Below are 20,243 nucleotides of genomic sequence, written 5' to 3'. Positions count from 1 at the left end.
GTCAACAATGCAAGTGTTTTTATGTGGGGAAAATGGAGAGAAAATTTAAACATCGTATTTATGAACACTACTATGATACCAGGCATATAAATGTCAACAACTCCTTGTACAAGCATGTTCAAAAAAAAAATCCCTCACAGCGTTTCCTTTTCTTTGGGGCTGACAGAATTTAAAAAGATCTGTGCGGGGGGGGGGGGGGGGCTTCATCTGAACAAACTGAGTTTAGAGAGTTAACTTGGCAGATTAAGTTGAATGCCTGTACTTATCCTGGACTTAATGAATGTTTCTCCATTGCTAAGCTTTACACTTTACACCCCACACTTTACTAAAATTATGATCATATTCGGTTTGACCTCAACAGAGCTTTAGAGTTTTTATATCTTGATTTAGGGTATGGTTGTGTTAAGCTAATTTGGATTTTATTGACCTTTTTTATATATAGTGTAGTATCTTTTTTAAATTTGCAGTGTATTTTATTGGATGTAATGTGCCACATGATTTGGATATGAAGTTTAAATTTTTGCTTAGGTTGAGTATTTTATTCTGATGGAGTCACTGGTCATATTCTGACCAAAGCACTTAAACATTTGATGTGATCTACTATATTCTTCTCCTAGTATATTGGAGGAGCTGTTCTTGAAATAGTAGCTAAACCCATCCTGTATAAGACCATTGGCCAGGTACTCTTAGGACATCCTCACTTCTTGCTAAGAATATCCTGCATCACTTCAACTACCACATCAGCTGAATGTCCCAACTCATACCAAATGTATAGTTGAAAATGTTGCATATAGCTTCAGGTCTGGTGACATGACTGGGATGTTAAACAAGAAACTTTAGTGGTTTATCTCTGTAATGATTATAAGACCTGAAATTATTTGTCTTAATGAATATGAGCAGTGTTGGTAACACTGAAGCATGACAGAAAATGAATATAACATGACGGTGAGAAGGAAAAATTCTGCAATCATCAGAGAATTATGTTAGTTCGGGTCTGCAGCCATCACAGGGCCATGTGAATTCAGGTACTGTCATCATCTCTTAGGTAAGTTGCTAACGTTCTTAGTTTACTTCTCATTTTACATCACATGAGCAATATAGTGTTTTTCTGCTATTTAATCTATCTACCGTTATCTGTTTCAACCAAAGAAGGCAGTACAGCTGAAGTGTCAGTTTCAATTTCATAAAAATATGGATATTTGTTTTATTAAACAAAATGTATTATTTTTGTGAAACATAGCTCCTTACTGCAACTTGAAGTCATATTGAGGTGAACTTGTCATCTGCTGACACAAACACCAACTATAAGTCACCCAGCTGGGCTTAAACATGAGTATCCCCAGAACTGTCCAGAGCCCCCCTCCAGTGGTTAGGAAAAGCCAACTATATATCTGTAGCCCCAGGATTCATGAAGCTCGGCGCAAGGACGGCATTAGCCTTGCGCCAACCGTGCAGCGTAGAGATGGCACAGCAGCACCACATACATATTAATGAAGGTGCGTTGCCGTAACGGCCACGTGCATAGGAAACGTGTACGAGTGCAGGGGGTGTGTCCAAGCGCTGCATGGAGGCATGATCATGTCGGCTGCATACATGCAACCTAAAATGTTGACTAGTACAGCCTGCTTCTAATAGTAATCACTCCATTGTCTGTGGATACTGAAATGTATGCAAAGCATACAAGATATCTTGCGAACACCACAATAAGAAGTAAACACAAAGGCACGTAGCTGAATATTGAGTCCCCGTCCCTCAAACAAAGATATTTAAAACCCTGTGCCCATATTCCTTTGTAGTGTTGCTAGTTTTACCAAGTGGAAGCGAAACGCATTGTGTTAGCACGCCGCCAATTGCCAAGGCTAGCCCAATGGTTTGGGTTACCACCTGTCCCACATTGTGAGGGACAGTCCCCCTCTAGGCAGGTGTCTCCATACCAAATTCATAATAAATGTGAAATGTGCTTTGATAGTAGGACATAATTATGTCCCATATGTTATGAAATAGTCCCATACAGTACGTATGTCCGTATATAAAATACCTATATGTTACAAGAAACAGAATAAACAAGTAAATGAAACAGAATAAGCAACTACACCACTACAACAATAAAAGCTTATATGTAGGCATGAAACTAAAGTACTATCCTTTGTAATGACTGTGAGTATGTGTTGGCCTGTAAACTCAGATGTGTGCCACAAATATGTCCCATCCAGGTCATATGAAAAGGTGGCAACCCTAACAATGGTCAGAGCATTCGCCCAATATCTGCCCATTCACAGTCCACGACATCCTTGCCAGGATGGCCCATAGATGAATGGGTATTACCCGGGTCTACCTACCACGTCATGAAAGATACGTATTTGCGAGTACCTATGTGCGTGACGTACAGCATGTGGTTGATCTGAAATGTTGGTGTAGACCTCACAACCATATTGGTCCCAGAGATATGTAGTGTACACAATGTGTTCTGTTGACTGTGCCATGGGCCATCAACTAGAGAAGGGATGAATGTTGATTGTGGAATATGGGGGTGGGGGTGACGGGTAATGTAATATATCACCAATGGGAGACTGGGTTGGATGCACAATAGGTGAACTGAAGGTCTACGAGGGAGCGGTGTGTGAATCAGGACGATAACCAAAGAACAAATATACACATCCGCAATACAATCCCACAAACATGTGAACATTAAAATGTGCAATACACATGTACAGAAACGTTACCAGCACATACCCTCATAATGGTCTGGCCTGAACTGAGCCATCCAAGCCCAACACACCTGGATACATAATTGAATACCCATCATCTCCTTCACAGCACCCCCCCCACCTTCCTGAACATCCACCAAAACCAGCCATACTCGGGCTGTTAGATAGGCGCGGCCATATCTGCACATAGTGACCCCTACCCATATGTAGTAGGCAGTCTCACCCTAGGCATTCTCAGGATTGCAAGCTGTGTATTCCTTGCATGTATAACCCTACCTTACAGCCATAAAGCAAAGATGGTCATCGTTCCCCACAATTTTTGGATATCCCTCATGGGATATGTATCTGTTCTAAACATTAGACTTGGTGTCACAACACAATGTCCAGTCCTGTATACATCTGGACACAAGTTGTATGAGCAGTAGCTGTCCACAAGACTGCTCAGCCTCCAGCTGGTCCTGCAGAACCTACGACCCAGGATTAAACACCTGACCGTGATGCACTTCTCCCCACGTGCATTATCGGGAATATATACCTTACACATTCGCATAGTGGCAGTTGGATATAGGGTGCTTAAGGCGCTGAAAAGCAGGCGTAAGTATGGTTACCACCTGCCCCACTTTGTGAGGGACAGTCCCTTTTTTCGTAGTTGTGTCCAGACCAAATATAATGCAATAGCAAATGTCCTGTGATAGTAGGAAATATGTCCCATATATCATATAACAGTTGCATAAAACAGTTATTTATGTAAAATACTCAAAGTTACAAGAAACAGGTGAAGCAAACAGACTGCTACAAGAATAAGCATTCATTTAGGTAAATAAGTAAAGTTCTAACCCTTGTACTGACCATGGGTATGTGTCGGCCTGTAAAGTCTGATGTGTGTTCCAAAAATGCTCCGCTTTGGCCATATGAAAAGGTGGCAACCCAAGACGCAAATGGGTATGCAAGCGTGTATGCACGACGGTAGGTGGGGTGATTCAACGGTATGGGAAATGTAAATGAGCATGTAGGTGTATATGCATGTCTATGTACAGACCGATATATAGACACACACACACACACACACACACACACACACATATATATATATATATATATATATATATATATATATATATATATACATATATGAAGAATGAACATGGTCACAATATAGGAAATCCCCGTAATAGTTAGTGCTGTTATATATCAGTATGGCCATCGGTGAGCACACCTCTGCATCCCCAACCACAGGTAGAATGCCAAAATTGGAACAAACGATCTCCCCTTGCTAAGTCTGACTTTCAACTAGGTACAGGGCATTCCTGGTCCCCAGTCAGACAAGCCTAAACCCGGAAGACCATATAAACACCCTGACAATTGAACACACCTATGTGCCAGGACTATAGGCTGTAGAGGACTGAATATCCTCGGAGTGAGGCAACATGCCAGAGCAGTAGGGAATAGGGAATGACGTATGTGTAGTACTGCATTTTTCCCAACAGGTAAATGGATGCCTGTGCAAGTAAAGTGATGAGGCATGTGTTCGGGTAAATATGCACCATGAGTATACATATAAATGAGGCAGAACACCAATAGTGTAGTGGTTAGAGCATCCGCCTAACGAAAAGGCATTCACAGTTCAAGGTCGACAATAGCACATATCATGTTCCTTGTGGAATTAATGTTGCTCTGCTGTAAAGCCGACATTTAAACATGTAAAGGTGAACATGTGTATCGTATGGGACTATTAACCAGTTCCTTTCAATCAAAGTGGTATTGTCATAATGTATAAGGCACAAATAATCAAAAATAAGCAACAGTAAACATATACACATATATGTGTATATAGATATATATCTACATACATGAGAAATATATATATATATACATGAAGAATGGACGTTGTAACAGTAAGGCATACACAAGGGATGTGAAGGGAATCAAGAGCAATGTTGGTATTATAAAGTGCTTTCAGCGTATGTCATAAAAAGCTGCCCAGGAGTGAGCAGAGCACCGCTACTCACACCGCAGGTAGGGTATTACCAGTGGGAGTAAGATCGTTGAAATGCTAGGTCTACTTTACACACAGGCGGAATGTAGTCCCATGTTGGGACCTCCAAAAATTGGAAAGCGCAAATGGCCGTATTCAATAACACCAGGAAAGGCACATATGTGCAAATATACATGGCGGGAGACCCTGTGAATACATGAGACGGGACAGAATGTGTGTAGGGCCCCAAAAGTACTGGAGAGGGAAATGTGTAAAGGTGTGTCATGGCTGCGATAACAAGTGGATAATGGATATTACGCGTGTAAATTTAACACAGGTGGGGTGGAGGAACTATGGGTATGCAATTATGGATCCAGGTGTGCCAGGGTCGGATGGGCCAGTTCTAATGGACCGCCCCGTGGAGGTCAGCTAGGTCGTAATAGGTATATATGCATACTTACATCCAGACAACAATATATGTTGAAGTACAAATTCTGTAACACATGCATTCCATTTGTTGACATACATAATAGGAATGTGCCCATACAAACATCGACAGTACATGGAATAATAGGCTGTGCAGAAGAGGGACAGGTCGAATCACACTATCATATTCCAATTACCATCGGTAATCCCTACATGAACATATAGTGACATTTGTCCACTGTATAATGTGCTACATACCGATTACAAGATAACTGGAGTGTGCCGGCATTATAATGAATAAGGCACTAGTATGCTGGTGAAGCTTATAAACAACATTACGCATGTGTAAGTGCATATGAGTGGGGAATGTATTGACACACTGACGTACATATATATGAATACATATGCAGATATGTCTGTATATATTAATGTAAATAGATATATAAATGTTACAGTAAATATACACATGTATATACCTAGATTATGTTACAGCAATTACGGATAACATGTTTAGACCAGGCATATTTTGGTGGGAGGTCCACTCAACAAACGTCTACTTATCACCCACCCCAGCTAGGCCGGTGAGACATACAGACATGCAATAAAGGTAAATTCAACACTGGTTCCCAGACCACCGGCAGGAAACTACCAGTGGGAGTGATCTACAAGGTCTACACTTTAAACATGGACAGTGACGTCCCTTGCAGGACACCAAACATTTGGTACCTTCAACCAATGGGGGAACACCATTACGACCAGGATGTAGCTGTACATGGAACAGTAGGTTGTGCAAGCCTGATAACACATGGGTTTACACAACGTACGACATGTGTCCAGACATGGGGAGAGTGGGCAGTGTGTAGGGGTGTGTTACTATCCCACCTATGCTCACAGTAAGGATGAGTGCTGTAGAGTAGTGGCAGGAGGGGGAACTATGGGTATGCGATTATGGGGCTAGGCGTGCAGGTGTTGGCTGGCAGACATGTATTAGGACCGCCCTGTGGGTGTAAGTAATATTCCGATGTGGGTATAGCACACACCCATACCTCCCAAACTATAAGAGCACATCTACTGGACAGTCTGTAAACCATTGGGGGAATACATAGGGACCATATCATTGAACTGTCCCCGATTACCAGGGACGTCCGTGATTACGAATCAGAATTAGAATCTTAACACAGTCTCAACTAAACCATCCTAGAACTAGTGATATTAGGAGGAAAGGTGGTGGAATACACATAATGAATAATGACAACATGTAAGAGTCATAAACTGCATGCACCTCAGACAATGTGTATGAATACATATGTGATCTGTGTCCGTCAATGTGTCAGGTTAATAGCACCAACCTTCTAAATGCATCCCTGAGGTCATTATGCAGTGTCCCTGATTCAGTGTTTATTCTTCCCCAGTCGTATGAGAGGTCTGATAGTGAGAGAAAGCGCATGTTCTGCCGACTACCTTAGAAGATTGATAGAATACAAGGTTTGGGGTTACCACCTGCCCAACTTTGCGAGGGACACTCCCCTGTGGGCAGTTGTGTCCTGCATAATAACTGTAATTAAGGCAAATGTTCTGTGATTTAGGGTAAAGACTACCTATATTGTCTGTAGTAGTAGCATAAAACAATTATGTTCCTCTGAAACACCTAAATGTTATAGGTAACAGTATAAGCAACTATAATGCTACAAGAGTAACCTTTTATTTAGGTGAAATAGTGAAGTACACCCCTTTCTACTGGCTGTGGGTAGTCTGACGTCTGTATATACAGGTCCTATAGGGTTGCCACCTTTCCAAATGGCCAGAGTGGGACATATTCTGTAGAAATGTCAGACATTCCAGGACTAAACATACCTACAGCCATGCATAGTACAGGATTACACTTATTTGCACAAATAAAAGCTTATTCTAGTTGCATTTGAATTGCTTATGCTACTTCACATAACATATAGAAGTGTCATATATAAAATAACTGTTGTATGCAATTATTAATGAAACGTAGAATATAATAATGTCCTGTAATCTGGACATGTGCTATGTCTTGATTATTTTCGTACTGTCCCTCGCAAAGTGGGACAGGTGGTAACCCTAATGTCCTACCTTGGCCAATTGAGAAGGTGGCAAACCTATAATAGGTATGCGGTAACATGACCCATCCAAAGGATGTGGCTACCACAACCCAACCACTTCTTTGTAATGCAGGGTCTCGGTTCCCATGTATCAGCTAGATGGGAGCAGAGTGTATGTGGAACACACAAATATGATTAATTCACTGGACAGGCCACTGATTCCGTACGGTCAAACGCCATGCCATTGCCTGATGGGCAGCCATTCCTGATACTGTAGTCATGTAGTCCGATGTGATAGGCATTACAAGGTGGGAGCAGATTGTAAGAGGAACACACAATTATGAATGATTCACCGGACAGGCCGCTGATTCTGTACATTCGAATGCCATGCGGTCACCTAATGGGCAGCCATTCCTGAAAATGTAGTCAGGAGTGGCCTTAGGTCAACTGGTGCCCTAGGCAGAGGGCACAATGGCACCCCCCACCACACCACCCAGTGCCCCCATCCTGGTCTACCTACACCAAATAAATACTGGTAAAGTGCACCCACTAAAGCGGTGCCCTAGGCAGCCGCTTAGTTGGCCTATGCCTAAGGCCGGCTATGACTGTAGTCATGTAGTCCGATGTGATAGGCATCACAAGGTATGCCTAAGAGGAACACACGAATATGAATGATTCTCCAGACAGGCCGCTGATTCCATACAGACGAACGCCATGCCATCACCTAATAGGCAGCCATTTCCGATACTGTATTAATGTATTCTGATGTAATAGGCATCACAAGGTGGGAGCACATTGTATGAGGTACACACAAATATGATTGTGTCACTGGACAGGCCGCAGATTCCATACAGCTGAACGCAATGCCATCGCCTAATGGGTGGCCAATCCCGATACTGGAGTCATGTAGTACGATGTAATAGGCATTGCAAGGTAATACTGTGGTCCAAACTCACACTCAGGGGTGTGAGTGACAGATGCAAGCACCAATGCCGGTGCATTAGCAAGTGCAGGAACAAGCGGGTGTAAGCGTGTTTGGCTACCAGTATGTGAGTATTGTATTGGTTAAGCAATGTAGGGGCTAATCGAGCATAAGAGGCTGTAACCAGAGGATATCATACAGTGCGGTCATTCAACAGTATAGGAATGTTTCCCATCATGTAGAAGTACATGTGAGTATTTATGTCCAGTATATAGGTACATACATATATAGAGATGTATCAGGGACATGCCATGTGGCAACAAAGCATTGCAAATGAATGAAATGGGAAACACCAGTGACACCTGTATTATGTAGTGGTGTTGTTCTATGTGATCACAAGACTCCCTCAGACAGACAATAGTTGTACATTGGCTGTATACATCACTCTGTGCATGTAATGTACATTATCACAACAGTACCTGTCCAATCATTATGTGTGAACAGTACTCCTGCAATGTGATGTGTGCAACATTATCATCATGATAAAGGTAAATGGGGTAACCATAGGGGGACTGGTAGTGTTGTGTACAATGGGGTCCTCTTCCTCACGTGTACCTGAACCATGTAGGAGTGATGTGCATACCAGGACCGTGCGCCTGAGGTACAATGGTGAGGATAACAGTAGTATGTTATGATGCATATTACAAGGGTTTCATGTGTCCAGTGGGCACGTGTGTGTAATGGACAGCTATGTATAGGGCAGATGGTGTCCTAGGAGCTGAATGGCCATATGAGTCCGTAGGTGAGGGTCAGATGTTGGAGAAGTAGTGTAGGTATGGCCGTGGAGGATAGGTAGGAGCACTGAAATGACAGCATACAGGGTTGGTATATGACACATGTGGGTGGAGGATACACACTGAATGGGGATAGGTCTTCAGCATTCAAAAGCCCATGGGAACAGTGGGACGGAGGTGTCCAGCCATGGGCAACTGCCACTGCAACTACACAGCTGCAAAGGACGCAGTGCTGGGGGCTGTCCAAGAGAGGCAGCATCACCCTGTAAATGTGACATTCCACCCTTGAACTGGTGTATCTGGCTTCGTAACCCCTTAGGGAGCCACCTACGAAACATGTCTGGGACCACATGACAGCAGATATGTACCTGTCTGGTCCCACTCCCAAGGGGAACATGATCCATCCTCAGTGGTGGTACAGAGCCAATAGAGGTTGATGTTAATGGCTGGGCCCCAGATGTGCTAGTACCCGGTGCCATGGTCAGCTGAAGTGGGACAGGAGGATCTGCCAGGACCTACCAACCCATTCGGCCTATGGTGTTGCATTTTAAACCCACATATGGCTTAGTGATAGACAACAGCATACAGGATTACCTACGACAGTATGCATAGATATCACCAGCAACCCAACAGATTGTATACATTTGCAGAAGGAGCACAACACATGCATATACACTGCATGGCAACTGTACAATGTGTAGTAGATGTGTTACCACAGCTATGAACAGTTGCCCATCATTGTCTTGTCACTGGGAATCCCACACAGTGTCAGTCATACCACTGTCTCATGTGACACATATCCAGTCAGGGATGCAATGGCAGTAACACATCTCTATCATCATGTACTGTCTGCAATCCCCACACCATGCTTCTGCTGTGCGCAGAAGTGTGTTCAGTGTGTAACACAGGAAACAAATGGTTGTACACACTGACCTGTTCAAAGATGGCCCTACAGATGGGGTTCCCTCATGAACAGAGTACTGCCATGTCTGTATTTTAACATGCAGAATAGCCATTACCACACACATGTTAAACAGGTAGTAGTCTCAATGCAGCATAGCTACACTTACATGCTGTAGTTGTGTGGCACATCACCCTCCTGTCATTAAGCTATTTCCCACTGTTGAAAATGATTGAGGTACATCCAGATATCATCTGCGATGCCATGTCAGAAACACAACATCCAGGTACCACTCACAGCGACTGTCGTGGCCAGATAATAACATGTTTCCCTAGATAGTGTACTGTGTTTATCATGCAGATGGCTATGGGAACACCATCACAGCTGTACCATATGCAATCAGCTAGAGGAGGACTGCAAAAGGTGCAGAGGCCATCACCTGACCATTTCCATCTGTTACAATACACATGCTGCTGCTGTGCAGATGTACACCTTCACATCCACCAGAGAGTATGTGCGGGTCAGGCAATGTACACCAGGGATGGGCTTGGAGACTTCACCATAATCTGCCACATGCTGAATAGTACAGGGTCAAACCCCTGACTACTCATTACTATTACATGTGCATGACGTTACTACATGTGCCACAGAGGCAGCATGTTGCAGTGCTGTAAGAACATGTGTGTAGGTGAGTGATTGCCATCTGCAACTGATATAGTAGACATACATTAGGTGTGGCACACATGTCAGTCCATGTGAATGGATGCCACTGTCACCACAACCACACTCTAATGGACACACATTGACACCTTTGCCAGGGTGGCAAATACACAATGTAACTACTTAGATTGCCACACCACAGTAATGCACAGGACCACATGCACCACAGGGGATATCTGGAGGTTCAATGAGCTAGGCCATGTGAAAGTGCTTGACAACTGTTGGTATGCCAGTGAGGTTTATACTGGGAGTGACTGTGGTTGGGAGCATCACAACCCACATGCAGACACAGGGTGCCAGTACTGTCATGCAGGTATGCATTGCTTCATGGGTGTGTAGTGTTTGGCTGTGCAAGATGGCTGTGCAAGGCTGGGTGAGGGGTAATCATTGCCACTGTGTCACCCAACAATGGTGTGCAGTGCAGGGGTGTAGTGTCTGCAATGTCCCACACAGATGGGTACTGCAACATCTGGCCTGACATCCTGGTTACCAATGTGTAGGGCCATAGCTTTGCAATGCATGCCATGTCTGTGTTTGATAGTCATTCACATGGACATTGCCTGGGATGTGCATGTCCCACAATACTGTACAGTGACATGTACAGGCATACCTGGTTTGGCAGACACATGTAGTGCACATAGCCTGTTATACCCCAATATGCCAATACTGGCCTGGTGTGGTGAAACCTGCTTAAAGTGAGCAGGTCGGCCCTGCACCTGCATGTATAGAATGGACAGGTATTCTGTGGTGTCAGTGGCATGGGTCCATACAGGGCACATGTGTACAGCATTGTCTGGCCTTAGTGGATCACATATGATGGCACCACATATGTTGCAGCCATTCAGTGTGGAACATAGTGAAGGCACAATGTCCACATATATGTGCCTATTGTTTCGCTGTACAGGGTGCCATGTCCTCTGTAGGCCACTGTGGTCACACCATGCCTACTATCTGTCCTCAATGTGCATGTTACTAGCAACATAGTGGGATATCCTAGGCAAGGTTGTATGTGCATGGCACATGGGTGCGGGACATATACTGGGTACTAGTAGGGCTGCATACTTAGTTCACCAGCCCTTTTGCCAGATGTATGGGTATGGCTTGCCAACACAGTGCCGTAGCTGACTGACAGCTGTACTCCTCGTGAGGTGGCCAATGTGTCATAAGACGGATACTATATAGGAAAACTAGAAAACCCGCTCCCAAACATGCCCGATGGTAAGACAATCACAGCCACCTCTACACAGGCTCTGACAGACAAACACACACTTGCCGTGTCCGGTATACAGACCCCTACAGTATCACACTGCAGTAACACGGGTTTAGGGCACACACTACAGCGAATACTACAAAGCACTGTACTTGTTTCATGCAGGCAGACGCAGACACACAAACACACACACACACACACACACACACACACACACACACACACACTTGGCATGTCTGGGATTAGAACACCAACCTAAGTAATTTACTACACTACAGCATTACGCAGTTACAGAACACACTACCAAGATTACTGGGGCACAGCACTCCCTGAGGTGTATTTGTAGATGGGTGACACCATCGGCCTTGCTAACGGTGGGTATAAGAAATGTATGGAGTGCGAGCAGTATAAAGGTATTACTCAGTCCTCAGGCAAATGGGGAGACACACACACACACACACACACACACACACACACACACACTGCAAGTGTGGGACTAGAACACTGACCTAACTACTTTATTACACTACAGCATTATGCAGTTACAGAACGTGCTACCGAGATTACTGGGACACAGCACTCCCAGAGGTGTATTTGTAGATGGGTGACATCATCGGCCTTGCTAACGGTGGGTATAAGAAATGTATGGAGTGCGAGCAGTATAAAGGTATTAATCAGTCCACAGGCAAACAGGGAGACACACACACGGCAAGTGTGGGACTAGACAACTGACCTAACTACCTTATTACACTACAGCATTACGCAGTTACAGAATGCACTACCGAGATTACTGGAACACAGCATTCCCAGAGGTGTATTTATAGAAGGGTGACATCATCGACCTTGCTAACGGTGGGTATAAGAAATGTATGGAGTGTGAGCAGTATAAAGATATTACTCAGCCCTCAGAGAGACACACACACATGGCAAGTGTGGGACTAGAACACCGACCTAACTATTTTATTACACTACAGCATTACACAGTTACTGAACGTGCTACTGAGATTACTAGGACACAGCACTCCCAGAGGTGTATTTGTAGATGGGTGACATCATCGGCCTTGCTAACGGTGGGTATAAGAAATGTATGAAGTGTGAACAGTATAAAGATATTACTCAGTCCTCAGGCAAATGGGGAGACACACACGGCAAGTGTGGGACTAGAATACTGACCTAACGACTTTATTACACTACAGCATTATGCAGTTACAGAACGCGCTACCTAGATTACTGTAACACAGCACTCCCAGAGGTGTATTTGTAGATGGGTGACATCATCGGCCTTGCTAACGGTGGGTATAAGAAATGTATGGAGTGTGAGCGGTATAAATGTATTACTCAGTCCTCAGGCAAACAGGGAGACACACACACATACGGCAAGTGTGGGACTAGAATACTGACCTAACTAATTTATTACACTACAGCATTATGAAGTTACAGAACTCGCCACCGAGATTACTGAGACACAGCACTCCCAGAGGTGTATTTGTAGATGGGTGACATCATTGGCCTTGCTAACAGTGGGTATAAGAAATGTATGGAGTGTGAGCAGTATAAAGGTATTACTCAGTCCTCAGGGGAGACACACACATGGCAAGTGTGGGACTAGAACACCGACCTAAGTACTTTATTACACTACAGCATTATGCAGTTACAGAATGCGCTACCAAGATTACTGAAACACAGCACTCCCAGAGGTGTATTTGTAGATGGGTGACATCATCGGCCTTGCTAAAGGTGGGTATAAGGAATGTATGGAGTGTGAGCAGTATAAAGGTATTACTCAGTCCTCAGGCAAACGGGAAGACACACACGCACACACACACACACACACACACACACACACACACACACACACACACACACACACACACACACACTTCAAGTGTGGGACTAGAACACCGACCTAACTACTTCATTACACTACAGCATTATGCAGTTACAGAACACACTACTGAGATTACTCGAACACAGCATTCCCAGAGGTGTAATTGTAGATGGGTGACATCATCGGCCTTGCTAACGGTAGGTATAATAAATGTATGGAGTGTGAGCAGTATAAAGGTATTATTCAATCCTCAGGCAAACGGGGAGACACACACACACACACACACACACACACACACACACGCGCACACACACATGGCAAATGTGGGACTACAACACCGACCTAACTACTTTATCACACTACAGGATTACGCAGTTACAGAATGCGCTACCGGGATTACTGCGACGCAGCACTCCCAGAAGTGTATTTCTAGATGGGTGACATCATCGGCCTTGCTAACAGTGGGTATAAGAAATGTATGGCGTGTGAGCAGTATAAAGGTATTACTCAGTCCTCAGGCAAACAGGGAGACACACACACACGGCAAGTGTGGAACTAGAACACTGACCTAACTACTTTATTACACTACAGCATTACGCAGTTAAAGAACGTGCAACCGAGATTACTGGGACACAGCCCTCCCAGAGGTGTATTTGTAGATGGATGACTATCGGCCTTGCTAACAGTGGGTATAAGAAATGTATGGAGTGTGGCCAGTCTAAAAGCAATTTAGGGTCCACCGGCAAACGGGGACAGACATACACACACACGCATGAGTGCCGGGTACAGAACACCTGCCTATTTATAGATTGCTATTACAATACTACATATATACGAATCGCGCCACACAGACTACACATGTCAGGGCTGTCATTATGACCGTCTGGGAATGCGGACATCAACAGGGATGCTGGCAATTAAGCTGTACATACCTATGAACCTGTGTGTTTACAGTATGAATCCATCCTGACCTGGAGTATGCCCATCTGTGGAATGGACGACTACTACCACTATACAGGGTTACAATGGCCATGCCCATACACAGAGGCACATAACCAACACAAGGTGTCACTGGGCATGCTCACACACTTAGTAGCACAGGGCTGTTCGGAATGCACTATGTGTCCATCTACACAAGAATATATTGGGCATGCTCATACACTTAGTAGCACAGGGGGCATGCTCACACACTTAGTAGCACAGGGCTGGTCGGAATGCACTACTATGTGTCCATCTACACAAGGATATACTGGGCATGCTCATACTCCTAGTAGCACAGGGCTGACTGGGATGCACTCTGATGCTAAACACGGAGGGCCACAATGGCCATGCTATTACAGGTAGACATAAAGAACACATTGTAATGGGCTCTGGTGTTAGTAGTTGTCATTGTTAGTGGGAACGCTGCTCTACATATATTTGACATCGGTCTTTTACAAATCAGCTGTCATTCTGGGATGACATGGCTGACAGTAGGCAGACCTTTGTCACATATCTTATGCATCCATGATACAAGGGAGTGTGGATATTACTCAAGTCGCATCTGCCCACACATTGCCATTCCAAGGCAAATGTCCTAAACACAGATTAACTCCCATACACCTACAGGACAAATGCATTGTTTTCTTATGCTAACCAGTGCTAGATGTGTAGCGTCCATATTCACAGCTGGCCACTGTAGATCCAACAATGGGGAGTACTGACATCTGTGCAGTGAGGAACACCTGGCTGATGTCTCTGTAGTGCACAATAGCACTACCACCATATACCTCAGAACCAGACATGTGGGCCATAACACAGGTACAGACTGCTCCAAGTGGTGTACCCACATACATAAAGGCCACTCACATGTACTGACCTGTCCCCCCATGAAAGGCATCACAGCTGAGCCATGTGCAGGACACAGTGTCACATGCTGCATTCTAGGATGTAAACTGCAGACACCACCATGCCCTCAGACCACCACCACGCAACCATACATGTTGTATGACAGACAAGTGCACCACCATGTGACTCTTGACCTGTGTACTGTACTAAGCTCTACATCAGCTGTAGACAGCACACATGTACTGACACAGTTGCATCATGTGTTATGCAATGCAATGATACCACTGTCTGTGACCAGGTCAGCTGTACACATACCAAGGGCCCTCAGTACTGTCCACCATTAGCAGATGTTTGTTGCTGTACACCAGTACACACCCTCATGTATGGATATGACATACAAGTACCTGCCCTGGGTATGTACATGCCACACACACAACATACCTGTAAACAGCATAGCTGTTGTAGTCCTTTGTGCAAACAGGTGGCTACAGCCATTACACACATGCACATGGAATGTAGGTCCATGGCTGCTGAATGCTAACAGTACATAAGGTGTGATATCAGTGTTGACAGAGGTAACATCCTCTCTGTACTGATTACCCATCATATCATACAACAGTGCATGTGTCATGTATGCTATTACACATATCCACCAATTGCAATGCCTACAAACATGACCAAATGTACGGATTGTAGGACCTACACACCTGTACACGTAGGGTTGTGCGTTCAGATAACATGCGTGTGCAGTTGCTGATGTATGCAGGTGACATGTATCCTAGTACATCATGCAGCTGCAATGCAGCCTCAACATTGCCAACTGTATATGGTGATATGCTGAATGTATAGAAAGATGTACCACAGGTATGGACAGATGTGTTGAAATAACTAAGTGGCGGGGCATCTTTGCAGACAGATGTTTGATGTGGACAGCTCACAGGTGTGTCACAAGCAGTCTTACAATACCCTATGTAACCGGTAAACAATCATTTAGTTAATTGAAGGACATAACACACAACTTAGACAGCTGTCAGGGTGACAGCAAAGGTAAATCACTTGACACCTGTTAATAGATATAACGTCCCTAGTCCATATATCAGCACTGTTGGCACAGGAAGTGTCAGTACAGTTTGTAATGTGTGCATTACTGCTGTATGTCTGACATACATAACATGAGCTAGGCAGGTCTGAGATTCACAGTACTGGCATGTGTAGTTGCGTGTGTGTCCATATTTGTCGTTTATTGTGGGGAATACATCTAAATTGTTACTCACTCTCCTGTACACTAGTGTACACATCTGTACAGACTGCAATATCGAAAGCAGGACATAGGCAGGGGCATGTATCTCACACATGTGAGGTGTCTGTATGTGCATGACATAGGTGTATTAATTATTAAATGCCACAGTGTGTGTATGTAGGGCTGACTGGTCCCTGGGGTGAAGATGTATGTTACCATAATTAACTGATAGGACCCCTCCCACCATCCAGGCGATGCATTCAACTATCTGTGTTGATGTCCCCGATCTTAGGCCATACTGACTACCTGTACATGTGTATTCTCTGTGGCGCGTCATGTAGGTGCACAGTACTGTAATGATGATTTGCACATAGGCAGGGGTCCTTATGCCACCAGTAGGAATTGTGTGTGAGTATGTATTACTGTGTTGGTGAAGGCGTGAGTGTGTGTGTGTGTGTGTGTGTGTGTGTGTGTGTGTGTGTGTGTGTGTGTGTGTGTGTGTGTGTGTGTGTGTGTGTGTGTGTGTGTGTGTGTGTGTGTGTGTGTGTGTGTGTGTGTGTGTGTGTGTGTGTGTGTGTTACAGTGTCACTGAATACATGTGTGTCAATATCTGAGTGTGTGGGTGCAGTTGTTTGTTGGCATCCTGTCATGGGAACGTGTATTACTGATTCCCATTGAGGCATCATAATTCCCACTGGCCTCTACCCTTGTAATCAGCTAGACCATTCTCTTACCTCGCCACACCATGTAACTATACCTGTGATGTCACCCTTTATGGATATCATGTCTGTAGCCACAGTAGCTTAATACACAGCTATCATGCTCTTGGAACAGTAGACATGTTTGTAACATGGAACATTCTCACTGGTATGTGGCAGCTACACAGTGCATGCTGGTATATTCATACATACCTGTGAGTAGTCGACATTGACATATGGGACACTTAACTGCAAACACTGACATCCACCGGTACGTGCAATTAGACCTGAAGAAGGACAGCAGAACATCATGACCAACATGCATTTACTGTTGTTACACAAAACACATACTGTTAACAGTATTGTACACCTGTACTACATGGTATATCTGCTGACTTTCAACAGTCCTCAACATTTGTAAACTACACATATCATCCTAGTCTGTTCAACCTGTGCATCAGACCATATGAGCATGTCCCTGCACCGATGGTGTGGATGTCAGGGATGCGGCACATGCATCATCATATGCACAGGGTGTTAATGTTGGCCGGAGGCCTAGGCTGCACTTTTGTTTCACAAGACACATACTGTTAACAGTATTGTAAACCTGTACTACATGATATATCTGCTGACTGTCAACAGTCCTCAACATTTGTAAATTACACATATCATCCTAGTCTGTTCACCCTGTGCATCAGACCATATGAGCATGTCCCTGCACCGATGGTGTGGATGTCAGGGAGGCGGCACAGGCCTCATCATATGCACAGGTGTTAATGTTTGCCAGAGGCCTAGGCTGCACCATTGGATGACATCATGTGTGTGGGTTTGGGCCTTTGATTTAATTGGGTGTGTATGGATGTTATGCATGTGTGTGTTGCGGTGCGCTACATATGTGTCCAGTGTGTGCATGTATGTCTGCCCACAGTTCTCCCCATGTGTCTGGCCTACACAGGGGTATTATTGACAGCTGCAGACTGTACAAGCAAGGTTTTACAGTTCACGGTGTCCGGCCACGGACATGTGACCTGTGCCTGCCAGGAGTTGCACGGGCACTACCAGACATAGGTGCAGATTGGGTACTGTCTGATGTCACTAGTCCACTGGAACCGTGTCCCTGTTGGAACCATCCTGGGCCACGTGCACATGGCCTGCTGTGCCATGATGTGGACAGCACAGCACCAGATGCACTGCTGCTGCTACCGCCACTATGGAAGTGGGCAGTTGAGATAGTTCGTACACATAGACCTGACACAGGTAATGTAGCAGGCCTACATCCACGTGCACAATGCCTCACTCCTACCAGATGTTCCAACACAGACAGCTCACGCTTGCAGATTGTCATGCCAAGGTCAAGGACTCCAACCATGTCACCCAACCATTTATCCAAGGCATCAGCAATCTGCTGTTGAGCATTTACCATTGCCTGGATGCTGTTGTTTAAAGAATGGACAGCAGCCCTCTAAAGCCTCTGATCATCCCTGTTGCACCATTCAGTACATGCCTGTGCCTCCATTACAGCCTGAAACATGCATCTGGTTACACCAGCTGCTGTGCTCTGTCATGCAGGAGCATGTTGGCCAGAGATCCTCCTACCATCAACACTGGCCATGTGCCTGTGTGGGGCACCACCAGTAGTTTGGCTGACATCATGGTGTGTGGACACACCTTCCATAGCCTCCACACTTTCCTGTTCCCAGCTACCACATGCCAACTGTCCTTCCTTTATGGCCACTGGTGATGGGGTATGTGCAGGTATGGGATCTGTGTGTGGGGATGAGGTGGATATAGATGAAATGGCAACCAATGGCACAGTTTCAGCCCCTGACGACTCTGCCTCTGACCCAATCATATGTTCATCATCACTGCTAGAGTCTGTGGGGGCACTGACATCTGATGTACCGCAGGAGGGCAATGCACCTACATCACCTGTGAAGGCAGACAAGAACTGTACATTACAATCTATGCAATAGACACACACACACACATGTGATATGACAGAAGGCATTCAACATGCATGTGTAATGGCAGACAGCATGCAGCACAGACAATAATAGTGGTAGTTATCATACATCCCTAGGTTGCACACAACAGCATGCATGTGTGATAGCAGACAGCATGCAAATTACACAATCATAGTAGTGGTTAGCATACATCCCTGTGTTACACCATGTGGACCAGCACAGGTTAACAGTACATCTGCCTGATGTGTGGCATATGACCTTGATAATCACATGTAGTATGACATATGATCTGCTGACGTGTGCAATGACATGCATACATGTTTAACACAATGGTGTCCTGTCGAATATACAGTGGGGCAATGGTGTACCAATTCAGTGTTGTCTGTCCAGCCAACAGATATACTGCAAATTTAGCTGATGTGCATGGCCATTGCAGGGAATCATGAGGTGTCTCTAGTGCTATACAGTGTAAGTTACAGACAGGGTTCATAGCCATGACTATGTTCAGATACAGTACATATATACTGTGGAATCTGACCCATATCACTGAGGTGTATGCACACTAAACCATGATGTGGAAGTTGTGACACAGGTCACTGATGGGTATACGGATGACACCCCTGCACATCTGCACCCATATTGCTGCATCCTGGCAACTATGGGCAGACATGGCGAACACGGTACACCATGTCCCACATGACATCTGTGTACCACAGACACACACACACACACACACACACACACACACACACACACACACACACACACACACACACACAAGGAGCTAGTATGACATTTATGTCCATCGCCAGCAACGGGAATGTACTGTATCTGTGGCCTGATGTGGATTACTGTACAGGTGACTCCTGTCATGTTGCAACACCCTCAAGATGTTCACCACATCTTATGTGGTGGTTTGATGTTATGCCTACACAAGATGTGCACAGGCCTGTAAGATGTC

Source organism: Protopterus annectens, chromosome 12.part0 (assembly GCF_019279795.1).
Source record: "Protopterus annectens isolate FY-2018-M chromosome 12.part0, PAN1.0, whole genome shotgun sequence".
Lineage (NCBI taxonomy): Eukaryota > Metazoa > Chordata > Ceratodontiformes > Protopteridae > Protopterus > Protopterus annectens.
This window is presented reverse-complemented; position numbering follows the sequence as displayed.